This window comes from Anas platyrhynchos, chromosome 5 (genome assembly GCF_047663525.1).
Source record: "Anas platyrhynchos isolate ZD024472 breed Pekin duck chromosome 5, IASCAAS_PekinDuck_T2T, whole genome shotgun sequence".
Taxonomy (NCBI): Eukaryota; Metazoa; Chordata; class Aves; order Anseriformes; family Anatidae; genus Anas; species Anas platyrhynchos.
The window spans coordinates 18,698,973-18,722,340 of NC_092591.1; the positions used below are offsets into that span (position 1 = coordinate 18,698,973).

At 40.4% G+C, this 23,368-nt stretch overlaps 1 long non-coding RNA gene across 2 annotated transcripts; it reads right to left on the reverse strand.

Annotated features, from left to right (window-relative positions):
- Positions 1-13,346: 13,346 nt before the first annotated feature.
- LOC113843880 (uncharacterized) lies at positions 13,347-17,641 on the reverse strand. Of its 2 annotated transcripts, none has more exons than XR_003497781.3 (5): positions 17,343-17,640; positions 17,087-17,256; positions 16,829-16,971; positions 16,260-16,401; positions 13,347-15,058 (listed from the first exon to the last, which is right to left on the reverse strand). It is a non-coding gene; the product is annotated as an uncharacterized lncRNA (long non-coding RNA). The 2 variants fall into 2 exon arrangements; XR_003497782.3 differs by lacking the exon at positions 13,347-15,058 and adding an exon at positions 15,489-15,782 and having other exon boundaries at positions 17,343-17,641.
- Positions 17,642-23,368: the final 5,727 nt, after the last annotated feature.

Sequence of the window (23,368 nt, forward strand, 5' to 3'; positions counted from 1 at the left end):
AAAACAGAAGCAGTATGCAGTAGCTAAATGCACCTACTGTATTTCTCCTGCTTACTAACACTTCTACTTTGTTTTTGCACATTGAAAATAAAAGATGGAATTTAATTGCTGCTAGAACTTGGGTCATTATGGCAGAGATGGACTAAAATGAAAACAGCTCCAGAGATGTGATTTGCTGGCTGCAAAACCAAATAGCAGAGGGATCAAATCACTTGTAGAAGGTAAATGGAAGCTTTCTGTGTCCATCACTAAAAGTTAAAAGCATTGCAATAAGCAACATGGTTGTCATGGTGACTGAGTGTTTGTTTATGGTGAAATTCATCAGGCAAAGCTGGAATGTTTTTAATTTAAAGCTCAAATGACATGGAATTGAGTAATGTAAGCAAGAGCAGGTATATATTTTTCATAGATACATGCAAGTAATTTTTTTTCCTATGAAAATTCCCCTCACTACTCTGTATTTTTTCTGCCCTCTTCTTCATTCAAGTTCTGAATATATTTGACTTCAGACAATGCAAGGAGCCAGAAAAACAGGTTTGAAGGAAGGTGAAAATTAGCACTACTCATAAGCAGACTCCTAGCAGTACATAACAGGAACTCTTAAAACAATGTTCTAAAGAGAATAATCCTTAAATCTGTGTGCCGCGCTATACCTACTCTGGGGCTGGAACTTGCAAATACATAAGCAGTCAATCAAATAATCTGCTGCATAACGTTAGCTTAGCATTTTTTCTCCTGAAACTGTCGGATGACTCAATTTTCAGGGCTCCATTTTCTGAGTCTGGAATTCAGTTTTCTTTGCCTAAAACCAGCACATCTTAAAAACAAAACAAAAAAACCCACCTCTAAACCAAACAACAATAAAATGATCAACAACAACAAAACACTGCCTCCACCACCAAAAAAAAACTAGTGAAATATTCAATTTGCCCCTATTTAAATTAACAAAATCCTGGTAAGGGAGGAAGTGCCTAGTAGACTGTAAGATATTTCGTGACATGATTACAAATTAGTTTCATGTAAATTACGCTTGTTAAGCTGTAATAGGTCCTTCTTTTGCAAGCATGTCTGTGAAACCATTGAGGACCCAGCTGCCCGCCTCAAATTTGATTGCAAATTCCCTGTGACTTCAGTGCCTCTGGGCTCCATTGAAGACAGCATCCATCAACAGCATCCTCACCTACAGCCATGTAGTTCCAGATAGCATTTCATGTCCATGGCAAAATATCTAGCAGACCTTGACAGTGGATTTTCAAGAGGCCTAGAATACAAAGCTCAGTTGTTTAACAGATGGAACAGGGGGTTTGTAGAAAGCCTTCAGTTCATCATAGACATTGCCTTCTCTCTCCGTCTCTTTCTCTGTTTAAGGGTAATGAATGTGATAGAGAGGAATATCTGAATTATTTGCATGCAATGACTGCTAGTTTACAGAGAGCTTTTTGATGGCAGTAGTGGGGAAATCAAGTTTATTTTGCATTTAATTATAGTTTTTAGTAACATTTTGTTGTGCTTCATGCTTTTAAATGAGCTGGAAAAAGTTTAACTAGTAACAATCATTATAAATAGTTATAAATCTCATTGAAATCTATAGTAAGATATATTAACTTTAGTAGGCATGAGATCATGTTTTAATGGTACATGATAACAGCTAAGAACCTTTTAAAGATATCACTTCAGAATAAAAGAGGAAAAGTGTTTAAAGTTCTTGTACAAGACAAAAAGATGTACTTTTATGTTAAATTTGAAAAAGTTAGCAGGTGACTTTGTAAAATGATTTTTTTGTTAGATAATCAGGTTTGCAGATGCTTATATAGGTTACCAAACTAGTAACTGTGTTCATGGCATTATCAGTAAAAGCAGCATTAATATTTGCATATTGCATAAAATGAAAATAAAGATAAGAGATGTGGGAAAGCACCATAATGCCCTGGGGTGCACCTAAAGCAGTAAGAATGATTTTGTCAAAAATGCCCGAATGCAGAAGTATCAACATTTTATAGTGTTTGTTTGTTTTCTAATTTTGTGATGAGAGAAAATCCTCCACTTTCCTGGGTCCCCTTAGACACCTTTTTAACAATACATTTGCTTTCTGAAAGAAGAGCTGGGTGAAACATTCACCATGAAAGTAGTTTTTAGATGAAATTCCATCTTCCCACTTCATAATACTTTTGTAAAATAGTATCAATTTCATGTTTATTGAATTTGAAAACAGTTCTTAGGCATGGGTGAAACTGAATAGTGAAATTTATAGTTTGGCCTAAACAGATATGTTAAATCAATGTAGCTCAAATTATTTTAATAGTTCTATATTTTTTTTTACAACCTCATATGTGTGCTTTTTAAAACACTTGAAAGCTCCTCATGATCTCTGTTTTGCAAAGAACAACATATGTGAAATGAAAAACTAGAACATATGTGAAATGAAAAGTAGATTAAGTTAGAAATCACTGGAAAACCTCTGAGGTGTCTTTTTTTTTTTTTTTTTTTTGGGGGGGGGGAGGTGACACCAAAGTCAATAGATCTGATATCTAATTCTGTATCTACCACTGGCTGCCTGTGGTATGGGCAGCACAGGTACAGGTAATCATGGCAAGTAACATAGACACTTGCTTTTTTACCCTGGCCTTACTCTTGAAACAGCATAAATACTTACAGTAATGAAAAGTTCATTCTTTCACCTTGTACCTAATAGTTCTGAAAGATGCTGAAGGCCTTGTCATGAGGATATTTGGTCTCCTAAAAGGTGAACAGACATTTCCTCACTTGTCTCCTATAGTAAATAAAACTCTTTATTGCACTGAGAGTTGCATGAACATTCTTGAGAGCTCTGTGGTTCCTTCTTCCATGTTTTATAGGTTTCCCCTCATTTTCATCAGAAGTATTTCAGCACATTTTCCACCTTCCAGTCAAGCAAGAGTAGCACTGTGCAGAAAAGAAATGGTCACTTAGACATAATTTTATTCATATTTGGCTGAGTTTAAGGCTGTTATTTTTCTCTCATGGTTTAATTTCATTATGCAACTCAGACCTGAAACACTAGCCTGCAAGTTTCCACTGGAGTGTGTTAAAAGGGTATCTGATTTCCCATCTGTTTCAACTGCCTGCTTTATAGCTATTCAGATTGAAGCAAAGGAAATTAAGGATAGAGATTTTAGCACAATGGCAGGGAAAAAGCCAAAATGCTTCTGAGGCTCCTTTGCTGATGGGAAACCAGCCATATCCCTGCTGGTTGACAGGGGCCAGGGTCTGGAGCACAGCTGCAAGTCACCTGCTCAGCCTGCAGCTCGGTGCAATTACCTACCCTGCTCAGCCGACACTAACATGTTCTGACAGAAGGGTCACAGGTGAAATGAGAGACCTTTTTTTTTTCCTAAACTAGGGTAAATTACCTTTCTAGTAACATATGGGTGCAACCTTCAGGGTGTCAGGCTTTAACCATGAAGGTCAGGTTATTCGGAAAGCAGAAAGTGCAAAACGTAATGATACATAATTCATTCAAATAAGTGCTTGCTTTGTAAGAAAGAAGAATACTGCATCTCTGTTGGATCCAGCTGGATTCCTGGGCACTCCTGAATATTAGGCTTTTTATGCCTAAAGATAAACCACAAACCATAGTTGTGGGTATTAGATGCCAATACTGCTATGCAGAGAAATGAAGAAAATAGGTTGGAATTTCAGTAACTGAAGAGATTTTTCTTTTAATAAATTCTGGACTTTTCTTATTTTTATGTTGGTTTTCTGCTTCATATGTAAGTTTAGGATGAGTGTAGTTAAGCTTGAGGAAATATCTCCTGGTCATTCTTGAGAAAGGCAAATAAGACCCCTAAGAAGTGGTAACATGCTCAAAAAACAATTGTAAACACTAAGAAGTCTTCTATTAGCATCAGATAGTCTTTGTTAAGAGTATCTTTTTTCTTGATGTGTTTTTGCTGTGTTAAGAAATGGTTTCTGAGCTTTTTTATAATGAAGAATACTAGTCCAGAAAGATGTAATATTTCTCATTAATTTCAGAATCTCTCCAATATTATTAATGCATTCATTCTGCCAGAATTAATACTTAGGTGAGTCCCATTTTCTTTATTGGACTATTATACAGTTTTGAATAATTCTTTCATAGCATTAAAGGTTACAGCACAGGGAGTTTCATTATTTTGTGTGGTGTTTATCTATACCTAGACAGTCCCATACCATCTGCTAGGATTGCTTTTCCTTGTTTATGTATCAGAACAATTGTAGTGATAATGAATAATCAGTTTCCATTGATAATGAATAAAGTTTCCATGATAAACCAGGAGGTGGATGACTCAAAAAAGTTTCTAGTAATGCCTAGAAAACAAGATATGGACTTCTTGTTCACTGGTTCAAATTCAGCTTGAGCCAGGATGGACCAGCAATCAGGGCCAATTAATTCTTGGGGTACTATATGGAAAAAACTTGGTCATATTAATATGGATGCCCTAGCACCTTATGGGCAGAATGAGAGAAGAGTCAACAACCTACAGGAGCTTACCTAAACTAAACAGGATCAAAATCAAGTTAGGGTAAATAAAAATACCTGATCAAGTATTATGTATACATATCTCTGTCCATCATTTTGTGTCTTATGGTGCTTAAATGAATATATTTATTACTTGTGGCATAGGGCAATATTCAACTCATCATTAGAGAAATATATACCAAATTCTCCCCCTGTGAATTGTGCCATTTTACTGACTGGGAATAGATTTAGAATTTTTATTGTCTATCTCAGCAGAAAGGTTGTGAAAATAATAGGATACAGAGAGAAGGCTCTCCTTTACAGTAAGTTAAAGTTCTCCTGAGGCTATGCTTGTCCTGGAAGATGGCAAACTAGATCGAAGTCCTAAAACATGACCCCCCAAAATGCCTTTACCTTGAGCTCTCAACACTTAATGGGGCTGCAGAAAGAGAAGAGCTGTGAATACAGCTGGATGGAGTTGTGGTGTCGCTGCAGGGGCAAAGCCCTGGGCTAGGCTAACCCCTGTGCCTAGGAGGGAAGGTTTGCCTGACATTGTTGTACTTTAGGGATCAGATATTGTGTAGTGCTGTCTTTATCTCCTTTTTTTTTCTTTCTTTCTTTCCTCCCTTAAATAAAATACCACTAAGCCAACTGATTCATTTGTCAAAGAGAAAGTCAAAGCAGAAAATTGAAAATTGAGTTTTGATTCCCTGGATTTCTAAGCAGATGCTCCAGCTGGCATTTTGTTAGTGATCCCTCTGAATTTGAACCCAAGCCTTGTTACTGTCAATCAGTGGTTGGCAGAAAGATTGCAATAACAGCATTAAACATCTAGCTCCATGGTGGTAATGTGCTTCATCAAGGAGAGGACTGCTCCTAGTGGCCGTGGAAAAATGTCCAGTATTAAAGTGTATCTCCTGGCACAGATGGGAACCAGGCTGAAAGTACATCTGTCAAGGACCATTAGCGAAGCAGCTGAAATTCAAACATAATAAAAGGTCTGTGGGAAACCAGTCCTTGCAAATGGTTATGAAAATAATAATTATTTGTACTTTTAATGCATAAGCTTTCATCTGCATGTCTCAGATGGTTTTATAAATACTGATGAATTAAGTTACAATGCACCCTTGTGAGATACTTTACACCCATTCTAATCCCATAATTAATCTATAAATAAATAGTACACAGGGAGCTGAAGTGATCTGGCAATAGGAGCACTGCAGGTTTATGTAGCATAGAATAAAAGTAAGGCCTAATGGTCCTAGCTCTCTGCACCAACCGTGAGGTGCTTGAGCTTCCAGGGGAATCAGCTAAGGGCTTTCCAGGTGGTTCAGCTGCCCTTCTTATTAAGGGTGGAAAGAAACAAGGGAAATTATTATATTTTTTTTTTGCACAACATTTACAGAGCATATTTCCATCAATTGATTGATGGATAGTTCCGTGCATTTGCTTTCCTGGTGACCTAAAGAGACATCTCCTCATGCATGATGATCTTTCTCCTATTAAAATACAGAAAGAGATACCCCTCTGAAAATGTTTAAACACTATATAAAGATTAGTGAGAATTATTATATTTGTAATGATCATCGACATCAACAGGGAGTACAGGAAGACTCAGGGATTTATACTATATTCCTTTCTTCTTGAATTCGCACTGTTTCCAATGGATTTCAGGTGTTGAATAGCTACAAAAAAAAAGATGAATTATAGGATGTGTCTGTTTTGATCTAGCAAGCAGGACAAGTTCTTATTCTTTGAAAAAATTAACTTTGAGTAAAAACAAAATCAACTGCCCTCTTGTAATCAAACTCTCTTTCCCCCTTATTTATTGCTGTATTTGTTAGGAAAAAAGTTTTATTTTCTGTTTTTGATTTTTGGTTCAAAGCTCTTGTTCCCTTAGAGGTGCTTTCCACATCCTTTCTGAATCTTTTTGTAGAGGAGACTTTGAAACTAGCTAACATCCAATTGGAGCAAATAACTGGTTTTGGTAAAAGAGAAGCAGAAAATGTTCTCTTTTCACTTAAAAAAAAATAAAAATCGAACTTCAAAAGGAGATCTCTTTCATATAAAAGAAAGTTTAAAAAATTGGTGATTTTAAAGAGAGAAACGTGCTTTGTCTGTAGTTTCCTTTGTTCCCTGTGCAGTTGTTGAAGGTTTTGTACTTCATTAGCTTACCTGCTGCAGTTCAGGGTTGCTGTCTCTCCAGAACAGCTCTTTGAAAGGCAAGTCTGATTCTTCGTGCCCTTACCTTAGCCTTCAGACTCTTGCTGCTTCGTTGATTTCAGGACAGTATTCCTGACTGACATCCCTGTGGAAGGAGAAGTGGCTGGAAATGACAGCAGGGCATCAGAGGCATAGCCAGCAGCTCCGAAGCCCTTACCAACAGCCCTGCATCTCACTGGCAGCCTTTGCTTTCTGCTTCATTCTGCACTTTGATCCTCAACACATAGACCTTTCTTTAGTGTGTCACTTATGACAGCCAACACCAATTTGTGTATGAGAGGGACAAAGCCCAGCTTCTTGCACAAAGAGCTTTGGTTACAGTGCATGGGTAGAAAGAAATTCTGACGTGCACATTTACATTTCACTGGCTTTCTCTCCTCTATAAAGGCAGGGATGATGTTAATCATCTTATTTCATATTTTGTTTTTTTCTTCAATTCCACTTCCAAAATATTTGCTGCTCCCACACACTTAAGAGATTTATCAAAGCTGTAGATGTGCATAAATCTGTTTTGCTTCTAGAAATGTGGAAAGACTTTGGGGGGAGATTGTCAAAAACATATACCACATTTAAAGGCACAAAACTGTGGGCATTTGAAATGTACATTCTTGTTTTAACCCCTTTTTACCTGTATGTCTGATGATTTTATACAAGGCAGCACTTTTGTTCCAGTCTCTCCATAACTTGGCAGGTTGACGACCGAGAGCTGTCAGTTAGCTCAGATTATGGCATTTATGGCAGACTTGGTTAGTGTTCAGGATCAAAGCGGCAGGATCTGGGTAATCTGTGCTCTATGTCATCATGGTGTGCTCCACATCTGCATAGGATGGGGTTGCTCTCTTGGATCTCTTTTGTCTAACAGTTTCCCTGTTAGTGAAAAGACATGGAGCATTAACAAGTTCCCAAAGGTCAGCTGCTTTCTCCATCTGCTGTTGGAGTATTTTATTCAAGGACTGATGATGTTGGAAGGGCTTGGGGAAACTTTTTATGGTGTGGAAGAGTAAGGAATACTTATCCATGTACATTAGGTAATATCGGTGGTATGGGGACAGTTGGACCAGATGATCTTGGAGGTCTTTTCCAACCTTAGTGATGCTGTGATTCTGCGGATTTTTCTGGGCCTCCCACTGTGCAGTGAAATTTGTATGTCCTACATTTCTACTGTCCCAACATCTTTTTAATTGACACAGAAAGATTTTCATATGTTTATGTGTCACAAAAAGCTACTTTGGAAAGCAGAATTTTAAAGGGGCTTGAGGAATACAAAATGAAGAAAATAAACAGAAAAAGGAATGAGAAGAGCAAAGTGTACAATTAAGATGATTTTTGAGATGTCCTGGTACAGGGGATGCTTGTGTTAAAATAAGCACCCAGGGCGCTTATTTCACCATTTCACCCAGGGTGAAAAAGAAAATGACAGATTCTCAATTCATTGTAGGAACTGGACTTCCAAGGAAGTGAAGTAATTGAAATCAGACAGTATTACCCTAAAGGAATAGAATAAATCACTAGCTGAAGGGAGATTAAATGACAAAAGGGTGAGAGTGCTGGGGACTAGTCACTAGTACAGCTGAACTGATGACAATAACAAAAAGATAAAATCCATAACTGTTCTACAGAGACAATTTTTGTGGGTCGAGAGAAATAAAACATATATGCTTGCTACTTCTATTTTGCTAGCAATTATTCACAGTAGTGCAGAAATCATGGAGAACATATGTGGGAAGCCTCTTCTGATGTCACTGGTGCTCCTTAGATTTAGGAACCTTTCCTATACATGTTCCTTAGGCAACATGTATACCTGCATAACCACTGATATTTTCCATATGTGTATTAATTTTATTCTGTTGAAGGTAGTGGCCATTTTGTAGCAGGCTCAGTTGTATTGAGCTCCCGACTTACATTTACACTTCGACCTGGGACATTCTTTGTCATGGAAACTTGACTCCAGCCTTTCTGAGTGCTTCTACTCTAATAATTAGAGTTTTGATTGCAAAATGTCTTTTAGGATAAGGAACATGAATTAACGGAAGGCAGACTTCTCCTCAAATATGTCTTACTTATAAACTGCAGTATTTGAATGGAAATCTGTAAATCTAACATACCATAGCAGTTTCACAAAGAAAAAAAGTAATCCTTACCTTTAAAGAGTATTATTTAGATGCAGAAAGGCTGACCTGACACAGTGCAGGATATTCTACTAAGGGTTTTTCCTCTGATATGTTTTAAACACAATGTCACCCAAAAGAAAAACTTAACCTTTTGTTTATTTCATAGGAGCCTGCATAAAACATTTAGCATATGTTTTAAAATCCTTTACTGTGCAGATTCTCCTGAATCTCGGGTGAATATTCAATTTAATTCACAGCCAGCTATCTCATTGGGGAAACCAGCTCATCTACATTTTGGACCTCTGACTCCTGCTGTAACTATTCAATCTGTCTTTCTGATTCTGTACGTGACATTTTCTGCCCTTTCATTCATTCCAAATAGGTATTCTCTTTAACCTTGTGGTACCAAAACATTTCATTGTATGTGAAAGTAATGGCATTTGGTAATTGGCAATGCACCAAGTGGTAAAGGGCACCTCCAGTAATTTACTTCAATGGTGTCTGTATGAAAGCTGAAATAATTTGATTCTTCCGCAAAGGGGTAAGAGCATACTAACAGTATCTTCCAAGCCATTAGTGTAGAGAAGCTGACAGCAGGTTGCCTTGTCTCTCTGCACTTTCCCTTGTACTGCTTTAGTTATAATTAATTCATAATCAACACCTATTAGTAAGGACAATAAGTAGAAATGGTTTAAAAGAGTTTGGAATTATTTTTCCTACTTTTCCTGTTGGCTAGAGGGTATGGTAACATTACTATAAATCTAAATTTATTACTTTATTACAAATAGGAGGTTTTAGGGTTATGAATTATTTTCTGTCTACATATTTGAAAGTTCAAAATGTTTCATGTAATGAAATCGTAGTTTTCTGGCCAATCTTAAGTATTATCTATATCCACACACTGCACAGACAGAAAATGATGTATAAAAAAATTGTGTGGATATGAGAGGGAGTGTGCTCAAGCACCACGTGAATTAAAAGGCAGTGTAAACCACTGGGCTGTGCACACAGCTGGGACTTGGGAATTAAAAAGCATATGATGCTTGAACAAAATTATTGAAATAAATGATTTATCATGTGACTTTTTGTGAATTGACTGGTTTCTCATAGTTTTTCCTTCTTCAAAATGGGAATGATGAATTCATTTTGTGGAACACTCTGAGAAGTTTAAATTTTTGTTCCATGCAAGGTGGGACAGGCTGAGACAGGGAGACTTGTAGCTGCTGTTACTGTCTTCTGTTGTTATAGATATGTAAAATTAATTTTGACCAAGTCTCTTGTTATCAAGTCAGTCCTGTTCACCTTTGCATGTATTATTATCTAACCATTATCAAAACATACACTAAGTGTATGTATTTGGTGAAGTTACAGGTCAGAAATATCTGCCTAAACAGAAATAGAAGGGAATAAGGAGAGAGGCACAGGTAAGTGACGTGACTTGCATAATAATCTGGCTGAGAACCCCCATCAGAAATAGAAGAGCTTTCTAGATATATATTTTGATCTGTGGCACTTTTTTTTTTGTCTACTGTTTCTCGTTCAGAACAATTCTTACTCATTTGCATGTCATTATACTGATGGGCTTCTTAGTGACAAGAATTGCATAAGTCTGTAGGTTCAACAATAGTTCAGCTACGCAGATAGATGTTTGTTGTTTCAGAATGACATTAGTTTGGGTGACATGTGGCTTTGAGTGCACATTATTCATGCTTAATTATGGTGGAATAGATAAAGAATTGGAAGACAAAGACACACCCGTGTTCCTGAATGAAGAGTCATTGTGTAATGCTTATACAGACTGAAGTGTCATCCAAGTGAATTAATTATAACAATCTGTTTTCCAATTCTATCTAGCAATTATTTCCTTTTCAGATAGTTAGCTTTGGTCTGTTTACAGATTTTGCACAAATTTTGCAATAGATCCATAACCATGTCACCAGCTCACTGCTTCTTCAAGGGAACAGGGAGACAGCAGTGCAGTGTGATGGTGATGGAAGTTCCGAGCCTGGGCGGATGTTTCCACTCCCTACTGCCTGAGAGCATCAGGGCAGGCCTCTCACATCATACTTCTGAATGTGGATAAGGAATGAGGTTTCTAGATGACTCTATTTCTGTCTTTCTAGTCCTGAAGTCTTAATCTGTCTGTCTGTAGTGCATAAACTCTATTTCATGGAAACCATAGTTTAATTTTTTTCCACACAGCATTCTGATCCATTTGTGCTGGGGTCTACAAAAAAGCAAAAAAAAATAATATATATATATATATATAATTGAATGTATCTCATGTCTGCCAATGTGGATCTATGGAGACAGTTACTTTTTTTTTTTTTCTTAGACTGTTTTTTTTTTTTTTTTTTTAACTTGTAGCAGTGTTTTGTAATGCTTGCTGCTGTGAGAGTCTTCAGACTGCAGCTGAATTTCACACATGCTGACAGGGTGACTTTATCCTCAGCTCCCTTTGAATTACCTACTTTTTATCCACTTTTCACTCTGGTAATACTTTTTTTGGTGTCCACATCACAACATTATGTCCCTTTGGATGTTTTTAATGTTAATATCAACTATATTTAATTGCTACTATAAACCTAAATAAACTAAGATATAGCAAAATTGTTTCTATCAAAAGATACTTAATTTTTCAAGAGAACTGAAGAACTGCAGGCTTCTTTTTTCTTTTCTTTTCTTTTCTTTTCTTTTCTTTTCTTTTCTTTTCTTTTCTTTTCTTTTTTTTCTTTTTTTTCTTTTCTTTTCTTTTCTTTTTTCTTTTCTCTTTTCTTCTCTTTTCTCTCTCTCTTTTTTTTTTTTTATTGAAATATTTTAGGATTTTAGGTGTCTCATGGTTGTTCAATGAATGAATCCATCATGATAGCGCTGTCTCCAGGGAAACTTTGAAAGCTATTACCTAGAAACTCAATGAAGATCAATTATCTCCTACCACCTGCACACGTGCAATACATTTAAACAATAGTGACTGCATGTAGTGGAAACATAGTGACAAAGAAGGCTTTTTTTTTTTCCTGCATTAGTATATCAGTCATAGGAATTGACTTGTTCTTTCTGTGTCCTATCTGATGAATTATGATATTGAATACCAGGAGAAATGTCATCTTGCTAGCATACATGTATGTCTTTTTGCTATAGGGTCAGAAAGTATCTTTACAAAAGGTAGATCTTCGTGATTGTGCACTGTCCAGAGCAATCTCAAAGCAAAAAAGTCTCCGCCTAGCCAAGGCTCCTACTACTGAGCACTTTCTGTGATGGGACAGCCAAAGCTGTGTCTTGGGTTTGCTTAATCAGCAAATGCTGCTAGTTGTCAGCAATAGCAAAGCCTGGGGACATTCAGAGCCCTACCTGCCACACTGTAAGGGGAGAAGAATTTCTTGACAGGTGAGAAAGCTGCATGAACTACTGCAGAAGTGATTCCTGTAATGATTCCTGGACTTAATTGTTATTGTTATTAATGATGATATAGTGCTTAGAGCCGTTATTACAACTCTTAATAAATGCATGGCAAGCACATTTTTGAGTTAAAAAGTCTAATGGATATTCATTACTAGAAAGCCTCATTGCAAAAATATGGATTATGGTTGTTATATCAGTTAAATCTGCAGAATTTGTCTCATTTCTGGATTTTCTTGTAAATCTTAATTAGCCACTGTGGAATTGTGCAAATAAGAGATTACAGGAAAAAAGTATAAGCTTTTAAAGAAAATCTGTTAAATTGTTAGAATGACTTTGGTTACTTCTGAAGACTAATAAATTAACTGATCTTTTACCATAGCCTTAGTGCAAAAGCATATTTTAACACTTGTTTTCAAAACCAACTTCATCCCAAGCTGTTTTTTATTTGCATGGAAGCAAGGACCTAAGAATGTAAATTCTTATGGAGATGCCATCAATACATAAATATGGGATCAATGCTCAGGATCTGCCAATGTCCAACTCCTCTAAAGGTAGATGGGTAAGCATCTGCAAAAATCATTTGCTTATGTGAAATGCAGCTTGGCTTTGCCACTTTCAGCACTGAAATGTTATATAAACCAACTAAACATACAGTAAGTGGTTGTTTTGAAAGTTTTGGGGTGTTGATGTGAAAATCCCATGAATAATGAAGAGATCAGCAAAGTGACTGAAAAAATGTTCCTTCTCAATAGAACCGAGAATCATTTGCTATATTCAGTGTGCATATCTGGATACCAGAACACACCACTAGTCATCCAGTGGAAACAGTCTAAGCCAAGCCTTGATAGCTCAAGGGCAAGCAGCAGCTGCCAGATAAATGGAAGCTCAGAGAAGTGAGAGGCCTGGAGACCCCTGTGCATCGATGCCTTAGTCCTTGGATGATAGCCTACAATGTATGAGAAAAAAACACCATGTAGCTTAAAATAGTCTGTTTCTCCTTTTATCTCCTATTATGAATAGTCATAGTTACAGATCACTCACTGCGTGTACCCAGCCTCATGTTCTTTTTGATTTTGTTTCTGGCCTTGGTGTTGGGTTGCTGAATTTCTTCAGTAGTGGTAGTAGTAGCAATGTTGAAGGAGCAGCAGGAATGAAAATTCTCCAAGGCACAAGCTGTTCTCCCCTTCACATGGCACAGAGCAGATAGCAGGCTGCTGTGCTACTTCTGTCGCAGAGGGGTAGCCCTAGGTCCCACAGCTACTCTGGAAAATCCTTGCATTCAAGACAAGCAAAAAGGCTTCATGGATTCAAGGGCCAGCACAGACTACCCTGGTCATCTACTTAGCAGACTTGAACACAATATTCTCTTGGAAAAAAAGATTATAGATTTCTGAAGCTGTTTTTCATCCTTTTAGAGACTTCATATGATGGTGCTGCTGTGTAGGGAACTCACCAATATTTAAACACCTTTGTCAAAAGGAAACCCGGCCTCTTTCAGATGTGACTGTCAAACTTCACCTTCTAGTCGCCTGCTCCTGTGATGCCTCCTTGCTGCTTGCTGTCACATACTTAATGCCCAAGAAAATGACCAACTAACTTCTCAGCTTTCTTTTAGGGTAACCAAGTGTACTGAGTTCCAGAATCCTTGTTAAGTGCAGCACAGTTTTCTAGCACCTGGATAATTTTTGTGGAGCTCTGTACTCTGCAGTATTCAGACAGTGCAGCACAAAGCAATTCACTTCCTTTAAAAACTGACATGGAGTGAAGATTTCATCATATCAAATAAGCGGCAGAGAGATGCTTCTTTTCTATTATGGGATCACCTGTTCTTTGCTACTAATAAATTAAAATCTCTCTGCTCACTGGTGAATCACCAAAATGTCATAGCTGTTGAACATCCCATTTCTTTGTTCTTAGTGTTGCTCTTCAGATTTGCACTCTAGGAATTACTCTGTTAGTAATACTAACAAGAATTTGGATTGTACCTCACGTATTGATTTCCAGTCAAACCAGGAGCAAATACATTATTTCAGAGGTATACTTTCTCTTGTGCTACTGACACAGACTTAGACTTTAGCTCTTTTTGCCTGAAAAGTCAGTAATTTAGTAATGTCATCTAGTTGGCTCTTTTCTTATTGAATCATTAATATAACAAAGGACAGATATATCCAGGATCATTATTATGGAATATATGTTATTCCCATCTGTTACAATAAGATATCAAGAGCCTAGAGAGGATGATTCATAATTCTGATGCAATGTCCTATGGATAACATGGAGCATGGTGGCAGATGGAGGAAGATGGGTCTGAGCAGATGGATCTGGGTGCAGTTAATGTTGCACATATGGATGTACAGTAGGGCACAACACCAGGGCTAATTTCTTTCCAGAAGGAGCAGCATGCAAATTGATATCTCCACAATCACCAACAAATACCAAAATAATTCAGCTGAGGAGGCAGAAGTGCTCACAGCACTGTGTATCCTGGCCCAAGCAGCAGCCATGCAGCACAGGAGTGGCCTAAAGATATTTTACTTTCAGAATAGTATGCCTGAGTGACAAACGATGCAAACTGTTCAGATATGAAACTGCTGACTGTGTCTAGATTTATTTTGGATTGACTCACAGGGTTCCCAGTGTCCACAGGTACTGGCCAAAAAAGTCATTCTGAAGTCAGTGAGGTGATACGCACATTAGCAGAGCAGGATGTGGGGTACCGTATCTTGTCTGTGACAGTGATAAGTACAAGGATGCCAGAATGGGAGTTAGATTATGCCTTCTGTACACTGATATTGATTTCAGAAAGGAAGTCTGTTCCATGAAACAACAGCAAAAACTTTACAAGCTGAGAAAAGATGATGAGAGAGAGAAATAAGTCACATACCTGATTACAGACATCATTAATCAATTCTCTAGTCTTATTTCTGTTCAATTTACAAATTACAGTAATAGTTGAGTCTGGGTTTGAAAAGGGAATAATCCTGATGTACCCTTTGCAGAGGATTTCAGGAAAAATTCAGTTCTGGGTAAGGGTGTAAGTTTCCAGTACGTTCACTTAACTGTGGCATCCCACTTAAGACTACATTTTATTTTTATTTTATTTTAAATATTTTTTTTTTGCAGATGGGAACTACCAGAGTTCATCATCTGTATTTCAGTGAATAGTGGGGTTTAGTAGTACAAGTATGTGACTGGTCATCTTGACGGTCTCCTGGAGCCATGTGAGGTTATTCTTCACAGCCACACCTACCTGTGTAGATGACTTGAGGAAAGATAAATATATTGGAAATGTGCCAAAAATACATTTGCACCCAAAGGATGTCTGCAGAGACCAGTGTTGTGGCCGAAGGGTACACTATGACTCAAGACATGTTAAGTTTTCCATGGCGCTTGTGCAAGTTTAGCAGCTCTCTTCCTAACATTCACAGAAAGACCTTGTATGTCCTGCTTTCCTCAGTGCAGGAAGTAAGAGGCCACTTCTGTGAGGTCTCAGAAGTCTGTTGTTGGGAGCCCAGGAACTTCAGTTCCTGTTAGCCCCATATTGTCTTGGGTCCTGGTCTTCAAAGCTTCTGGATAAAGTATAAAAGGATTTTGAATATCTTGTAGGATTTGGACAAACAAACTTCACCTGGATGCTCAGACTCACCCAGAATCAGCTTGTCATGAAAAACAACATTGTAAAATATGTTAGTTTAATACTTTGCACACTGCCAACAGTAATGTAAGGTTCAAGAGAAGTTCTGAAAGCAAGGAGCAGATGCCATGGAATGGCATGTTGGTTGTATAGGTTGATAGTCACATTTTGTATATTCCTCCATCTCTTTTCCTTTCAGGAGGATTTTTATAGCTACATTCTGCATTCTGTACCTTCTCTCTTTATGCCTACATGATGGTTCCCATAGCCTCAAGCTGAAAAAAATCAGCTGTCTAGCAGACTTGTCTATTTTAGGAAATCTAATGATTTACCTATAAACAGAAAGGCATATGTCTGCAAGGTTCATCATAGTAAACCTTGTGCTTCTAATAAAATATTGATTTCCACTCACCCAATAATTTATGTCTTCAATTGGCTTGATCAGGCACCCTGCTATTTTTCCACAAGATGTAGCAATCATCAAGGGAGTTGCAGTCTTTTTAGAATACCAGTGTGCAGCTTTGAACAGAGTGGTATTACAGATAGATGAATCCCTGCAAGGCAAGCATGATTGCTATACCCAAGGGAAACACAATTCTACTTTTACACTTAGCTGAATTCATCTGTTGAATTGATGCATGCGATAGTTAAAGGTCATTATGTACAAATAATTTCTCATAGTCACAAGTTTTTATGTGAATTCTCAAGTGTCATTGACAGAAAAATGAAAGACGGAGAGAATAAGGTTCTTCTATTCTGTGCTGACATGGACTTCTTCAATACCCTCTTTACAAGCATTCATGGTTTAGCACCTTATAATAAATTAAATTTAGTACTTTTCCACAAATGGCTGATAACAAGAAAGAAATGCAATTATCTCAGGACAAAGATGTTATTTTTAGAGCTCTGTTTTGTCTGCTTGGCATCAATTTTCTGCACCCCTCTATTCATGTCATCTTTCTTGCACAGAAAGATGCTTACCCCTGATAGCTGAGACTCTGCTTCATAGAGCTTGGGAGGAAGTTCAGTTCTCTTCAAGTTGCTGGACCTGTTCAGGAAGTAGTCCCCAGCTGAGACACAGGTCTGAAAGGAAGATGACAGACTTTCTTCATACTGCTTTTGACCTGCATATTGTGAAAACAATATTTCTTTTATGAACAACAGTATATTCTCACGATTTCCACTTAGTCAAAGTAGCAATCTTTCCACCAGTATCCATCCCAACCTGTTTCTACTTACCACAAGGCAAAATCTGCATTCACATTAAGGCACCTTTTTCACACAGCCCATTTTTTAATCTTCCAAATACTCAAGAACCTTCTTCAATGTCAGGCTGACCTGTGTGCACTTGGGCTTCTGAGGCTTTGTTTTTTTTTCCTCCAGTGCTTGGAAGGGAGCTTAGAATCCACCTAAGTAATTTCACAGAAAACAGACGAGGTGAAGGAAGTACTCAAACTCCTTAACAGTAACAACCACAGAACCCAGGAACACTTACCTGCTGTCTTCTGAACTCAAGTCGCTTCCAAAGTGCTTCGCAGTGAAGTAGTGCCACCAGGGTTTTTCTGAAGAAGGCACCACCAATGTAACTAGCTCATTGAGTCTCTAAAACTATTTCACAGAGAGGGCAGAAAACATGAAGAAAAAGCAGCCTAGTAAGGAACACTGAGCCCGAGTCACCACAAGAGAAAAACACCCTAGGCTACCTAAGCCTCAGTCTCTCCTGGGGAGGCAATTCCCCCACAAGTCCTCAGGCTTCCTATACAGCAAAGGTCAAATGACCCACACCTGGCAGGTTTCGCTTAACAAGGGTGGAGCCAAGAGACCTTGTGGAATAAGCTTATCTACCTGGCTTCAAAGTTTTAAGGTCAATTGCTCCTTATCACTACTAGAAATAACCTGACAAGGGGCTTAGTGGTTACAGTTGACCTAATGAATTAACTACAAAAGGTGCACAAGGGTCATATTTCTGTTAGTCATTCTGTGAGCAAAATTAGTACAGAGCCTGTTAAAAAAATAAATACAAATAAATAAAAGAAATTAATAAAAAAGAAAATGACCTTAAAGGCAAACTTGCCATCATAGATTTTCATCTGTCTAGTGTAGTGGTTTAACCCGGCCGGCAGCTAAACACCACGCAGCCGTTCGCTCACCCTCCCCCCTCCCTCTCCGGGACGGGGGAGAGAAATGGAAAGTGAAGCCCGTGAGTTGAGATAAAGACAGTTTAATAAGACAGGAAAATAATAATAACAAAATAATAATAAAAATAATAACAATAATAATACAATGATGATAATAGGAAAGTAATAATAGTATGTACAAACAAGTGATGCACAATGCAATTGCTCACCACTCGCTGACCGATGCCCAGCCTAACCCCGAGCAGTCCGGCCCCTTCCCCCCCAGCTAGCCACCCCTATATATTGTTTAGCATGACGTCAGATGGTATGGAATACCCCTTTGGCTAGTTTGGGTCACCTGTCCTGGGTCTGTCCCCTCCCAGCTCTTACTGCACCCCCAGCCTGCCCGTTGGCAGGACAGAGCAAAAGGCTGAGATGTCCTTGGCTTAGTATAAGCACTGCTCTGCAACAATTAAAGCATCGGGGTGTTATCAGCACTCTTCTCATCCTAAGCCAAAACACAGCATTCCACCAGCTACTAGGAAGAAAATTAATTCTGTGCTAACTGAAACCAGGACATCTATCCACCCCTTATTCCATACCATTTATGTCATGCTCAGGTTACACTCTTTTCCATACATTCTAATTAGTCACCTATAGTAATCATGGTAGTGATAACATACAGTATAATATACTATTTAACATGGTACAATTCAGTTCATGGGCTATTCTCACCCAGTATTAAATCTCCTTGAGGTACACACCGGACCTCTCCGTTCTTTTGCATCACCCACCAAGTGTATCCAGGTCCCTGAGCGAAAACAATTCCACGAATAGGTTTGCCTTTTCCTGAGGCAGGAGTAGCCCAGACTGTTTTACCCAGCATATTTTTTACATGCACTACAGGAACTTTATCCCCATCTACAGTACGTAACAGGTTTGATTGGGCAGGTCCAGCTCGGTTGGTAGATCCCCTAGTATTGACTAACCAAGTGGCCTTTGCTAAATGCGTATCCCAGTTTTTGAACGTCCCAGCGCCCATTGCTTTCAAGGTAGTCTTTAACAGGCCATTGTATCGTTCAACTTTCCCGGAGGCTGGTGCATGATAGGGGATGTGATACACCCATTCAATACCATGTTCTTTGGCCCAAGTGTCTATAAGGTTGTTTCGGAAGTGAGTCCCATTGTCTGATTCTATTCTTTCTGGGGTGCCATGTCGCCATAGGACTTGCTTTTCAAGGCCCAGGATGGTGTTCCGGGCGGTGGCATGAGGCACAGGATATGTTTCCAGCCATCCGGTGGTTGCTTCCACCATTGTAAGTACGTGGCGCTTGCCATTGCGAGTTTGAGGGAGTGTGATGTAATCAATCTGCCAGGCCTCTCCATATTTATATTTCAGCCATCGTCCTCCATACCAAAGAGGCTTTGACCGTTTGGCTTGCTTGATTGCAGCACATGTTTCACAGTCATGAATAACCTGTGCTATAGCATCCATGGTCAAGTCCACCCCTCGATCACGAGCCCATCTGTATGTTGCATCTCTACCTTGATGGCCTGAGGTGTCATGGGCCCATCGGGCTATAAATAATTCACCTTTATGCTGCCAATCCAAGTCCACCTGAGCTACTTCAATCTTAGCAGCCTGATCCACCTGCTGGTTGTTTTGATGTTCTTCAGTAGCCCGATTTTTGGGCACATGAGCATCTACGTGGCGTACTTTCACAGCCAGGTTCTCTACCCGAGCAGCAATATCTTGCCACAATGCAGCAGCCCAGATGGGTTTGCCCCTACGCTGCCAGTTGTTTTGCTTCCATTGCTGTAACCATCCCCACAGGGCATTTGCTACCATCCATGAATCGGTGTAGAGATAGAGAACTGGCCATTTTTCTCGTTCAGCAATGTCTAAAGCCAGCTGAATGGCTTTCACTTCTGCAAACTGACTCGATTCACCTTCTCCCTCAGCAGCTTCTGCAACTCGTCGCGTAGGACTCCATACAGCAGCCTTCCATCTCCGATGCTTCCCCACAATACGACAGGACCCATCAGTGAACAGGGCATATTTCTTTTCATTCTCTGGCAACTGGTTGTACAGTGGGGCTTCTTCAGCACGACCCACCTCCTCCTCTGATGATATCCCAAAGTATTTGCCTTCTGGCCAGTCCATGATCACTTCCAATATTCCTGGGCGACTGGGGTTTCCTATTCGAGCCCGCTGAGTAATCAATGCAACCCACTTGCTCCATGTAGCATCAGTTGCATGATGCGTAGAGGGGACCCTTCCCTTGAACATCCAGCCTAGTACTGGCAATCGGGGTGCTAGGAGGAGTTGCGCTTCAGTACCGACCACCTCCGAAGCAGATCGAACTCCTTCATATGCTGCCAATATCTCCTTTTCAGTTGGAGTATAGCGGGCCTCAGATCCTCTGTATCCCCGACTCCAAAACCCCAGGGGCCGACCTCGAGTTTCCCCAGGTTCTTTCTGCCAGAGGCTCCAGGTGGGGCCGTTCTCCCCGGCTGCAGTGTAGAGCACATTTTTTACATCTGGTCCTGTTCGAACTGGCCCAAGGGCTACTGCATGGACTATTTCCTGCTTGATTTGTTCAAAGGCTTGTCGTTGTTCAGGGCCCCATTCAAACTCATTCTTCTTACGGGTTACTTGGTAGAGCGGGTTTACAATCAGACTGTAATTTGGGATGTGCATTCTCCAAAACCCCACAACACCTAGGAAAGTCTGTGTTTCTTTTTTGTTAGTTGGTGGAGACATAGCTGTTATTTTGTTGATCACATCCATTGGGATTTGACGACGTCCATCTTGCCATTTTATTCCTAAAAACTGGATCTCTCGTGCAGGTCCTTTGACTTTATTCTGTTTTATGGCAAAACCGGCTTTCAGAAGGATTTGGACTATTTTCTTCCCTTTCTCGAAAACTTCCTCTGCTGTGTCACCCCACACAATAATGTCATCGATGTACTGCAGGTGTTCAGGAGCTTCCCCCTGCTCTAGCGCAGACTGGATCAGCCCATGGCAAATGGTAGGGCTGTGTTTCCACCCCTGGGGCAGCCTATTCCAAGTATATTGAACTCCCCTCCAAGTGAAGGCAAATTGTGGCCTGCACTCTGCTGCTAGAGGGATGGAGAAAAATGCATTAGCGATATCAATTGTGGCGTACCACTTGGCTGCCCTCGATTCAAGTTCATACTGAAGTTCCAGCATGTCCGGCACTGCAGCACTCAGTGGTGGCGTGACTTCGTTCAGGCCACGATAGTCCACTGTTAGTCTCCACTCGCCATTAGACTTTCGCACTGGCCATATGGGGCTATTGAAAGGTGAATGGGTCTTGCTGATCACTCCTTGGCTCTCCAATTGACGAATTAGCTTATGGATGGGAATCAGGGAGTCTCGGTTAGTGCGATATTGCCGCCGGTGCACAGTTGTGGTAGCGATTGGCACTTGCTGTTCTTCGACCCTCAGCAACCCCACAACAGAGGGGTCCTCTGAGAGACCAGGCAAGGTAGATAATTGTTTAATGCCCTCTGTCTCTAAGGCAGCTATACCAAAAGCCCACCGGAACCCTTTTGGGTCCTTGCAATATCCTCTTCTAAGATAGTCTATGCCAAGGATACATGGAGCATCCGGGCCAGTCACAATGCGGTGCTTTTCCCACTCATTCCCAGTCAGACTTACTTCAGCCTCCAATACAGTCAACTGCTGAGATCCTCCTGTCACTCCACAAATATAGATGGGCTCTGGTCCTTTATAGCTCGATGGCATTATAGTACATTGTGCACCAGTGTCTACTAAAGCCTTATACTTCTGTGCGCGTGATGTGCCAGGCCATCGAATCCACACAGTCCAATAAACTCGATTGTCCCTTTCCTCCCCCTGGCTGGAGGCAGGGCCCCCCTAATCCTGGTCAGAATCTTCTTCGTTTCTGTGTTTGAAGGATTGTCTGCTGGAAGTTGGAGCAGCAAACTTTTCGGAGAATCCTTTTTTCCTGATTGTTTTCTTTTGCAACTCACGTACCCGTGCCTCTAGGGTCGCGGTAGATTTTCCATCCCATTTTCTCATGTCCTCTCCATGGTCTCGTAAGTAAAACCACAGGGTGGCACGGGGTGAGTACCCACTATATCGTCTTCCTTGTGTGGATGAACGCCTACCCCTGATAGCTGAGACACTGCTTTGTACAGGTGCGGAGGAGAATAATCTCTCCTCAAGTTGGTGAAACTTTTCAGAAAGTTTCTCCCAGGTGTTCTCTTTCGGTCGTTGGACACTGGTTGGTTCAGGTTGGGGGGAAGATAGATTCTCTTTAAGTTGGTGGACCTCTTCAGACAGTTTCTCCACAGCTGAGACGCAGGCCTGTAAGGAAGAGGAGAGACTTTCTTCGTACTGCCGGAGTTGTTTAGCCGCTTCATCCACTGTGGGTTCCTCATCCTCTTTCCAGGCCATTACTGCCAATGAGCTGGCATATGATGATGGTGCACTCCGTACAAACTTCCGCCACATGGGTCGTGTACACTTGACTTCATCTGGATCTTTGGATGTTTGTGTCTGGTCTGGATCCTCATAAATCACTTCCCGTACGGCTAATTCCCTCAGGTACTGGATTCCCTTCTCCATAGTGGTCCACTTGCCTGGTACACATAAAATATCTTCCTTGAAGGGATACCTTTCCCTCACAGCTGAGAGGAGACGCCTCCAGAGGCTGGTGGGTCGTGCTCCATCTGCAATTGCTTTGTCAATGCCGGCGTCTCGAGCAAGGGATCCCAACCGTCTGGCTTCCCTGCCGTCTAATTCCACACAATTGGCTCCAGAGTCCCAGCACCGGAGCAGCCAGGTGACAAGCTGCTCACCTATACAGCGACCAAAATCTTTTCGCACATCTCGTAGCTCGCGCTCGTTTAGGCTTCGCGTAGTTACTGTTGCTCTTTCGGCATCCTCATCTTCCTCCTCCTGAATCCTTGATGGCCCAGCGTCGTCATCATCTTCGTCATCTCTATACTTAGTTTTGGCAGAAGCCTTACCTGGATTGGCAGAAGACTCTCTGCGTTCTAAACGACTTGAATTTCTGTACCATATTTTCACCTTCTCTACAGGGGCAGCTTGCACTGCTACTGCTCGTTTCTCTGACTTTGTTACAGGGTCTGCCACAGGGATTGGAATACCCTCTGCAGGGTCAACTTGCACTGCTACAGCTCGTTTCTCTGACACGGCCACAGGAGCTGGAGCGGCTGCAGGAGCTGGAGCAGTTGCAGGAACCGGAGCTGTAGCGGCTACAGGAGCTGGAGCTGGAGCTGGAGCAGTTGCAGGAGCTGGGACTGGAGCAGCAGTAGGAGCTGGAGCTGGAGCGGCTGCAGGAGCTGGAGCTGGAGCTGGAGCAGTTGCAGGAGCTGGGACTGGAGCAGC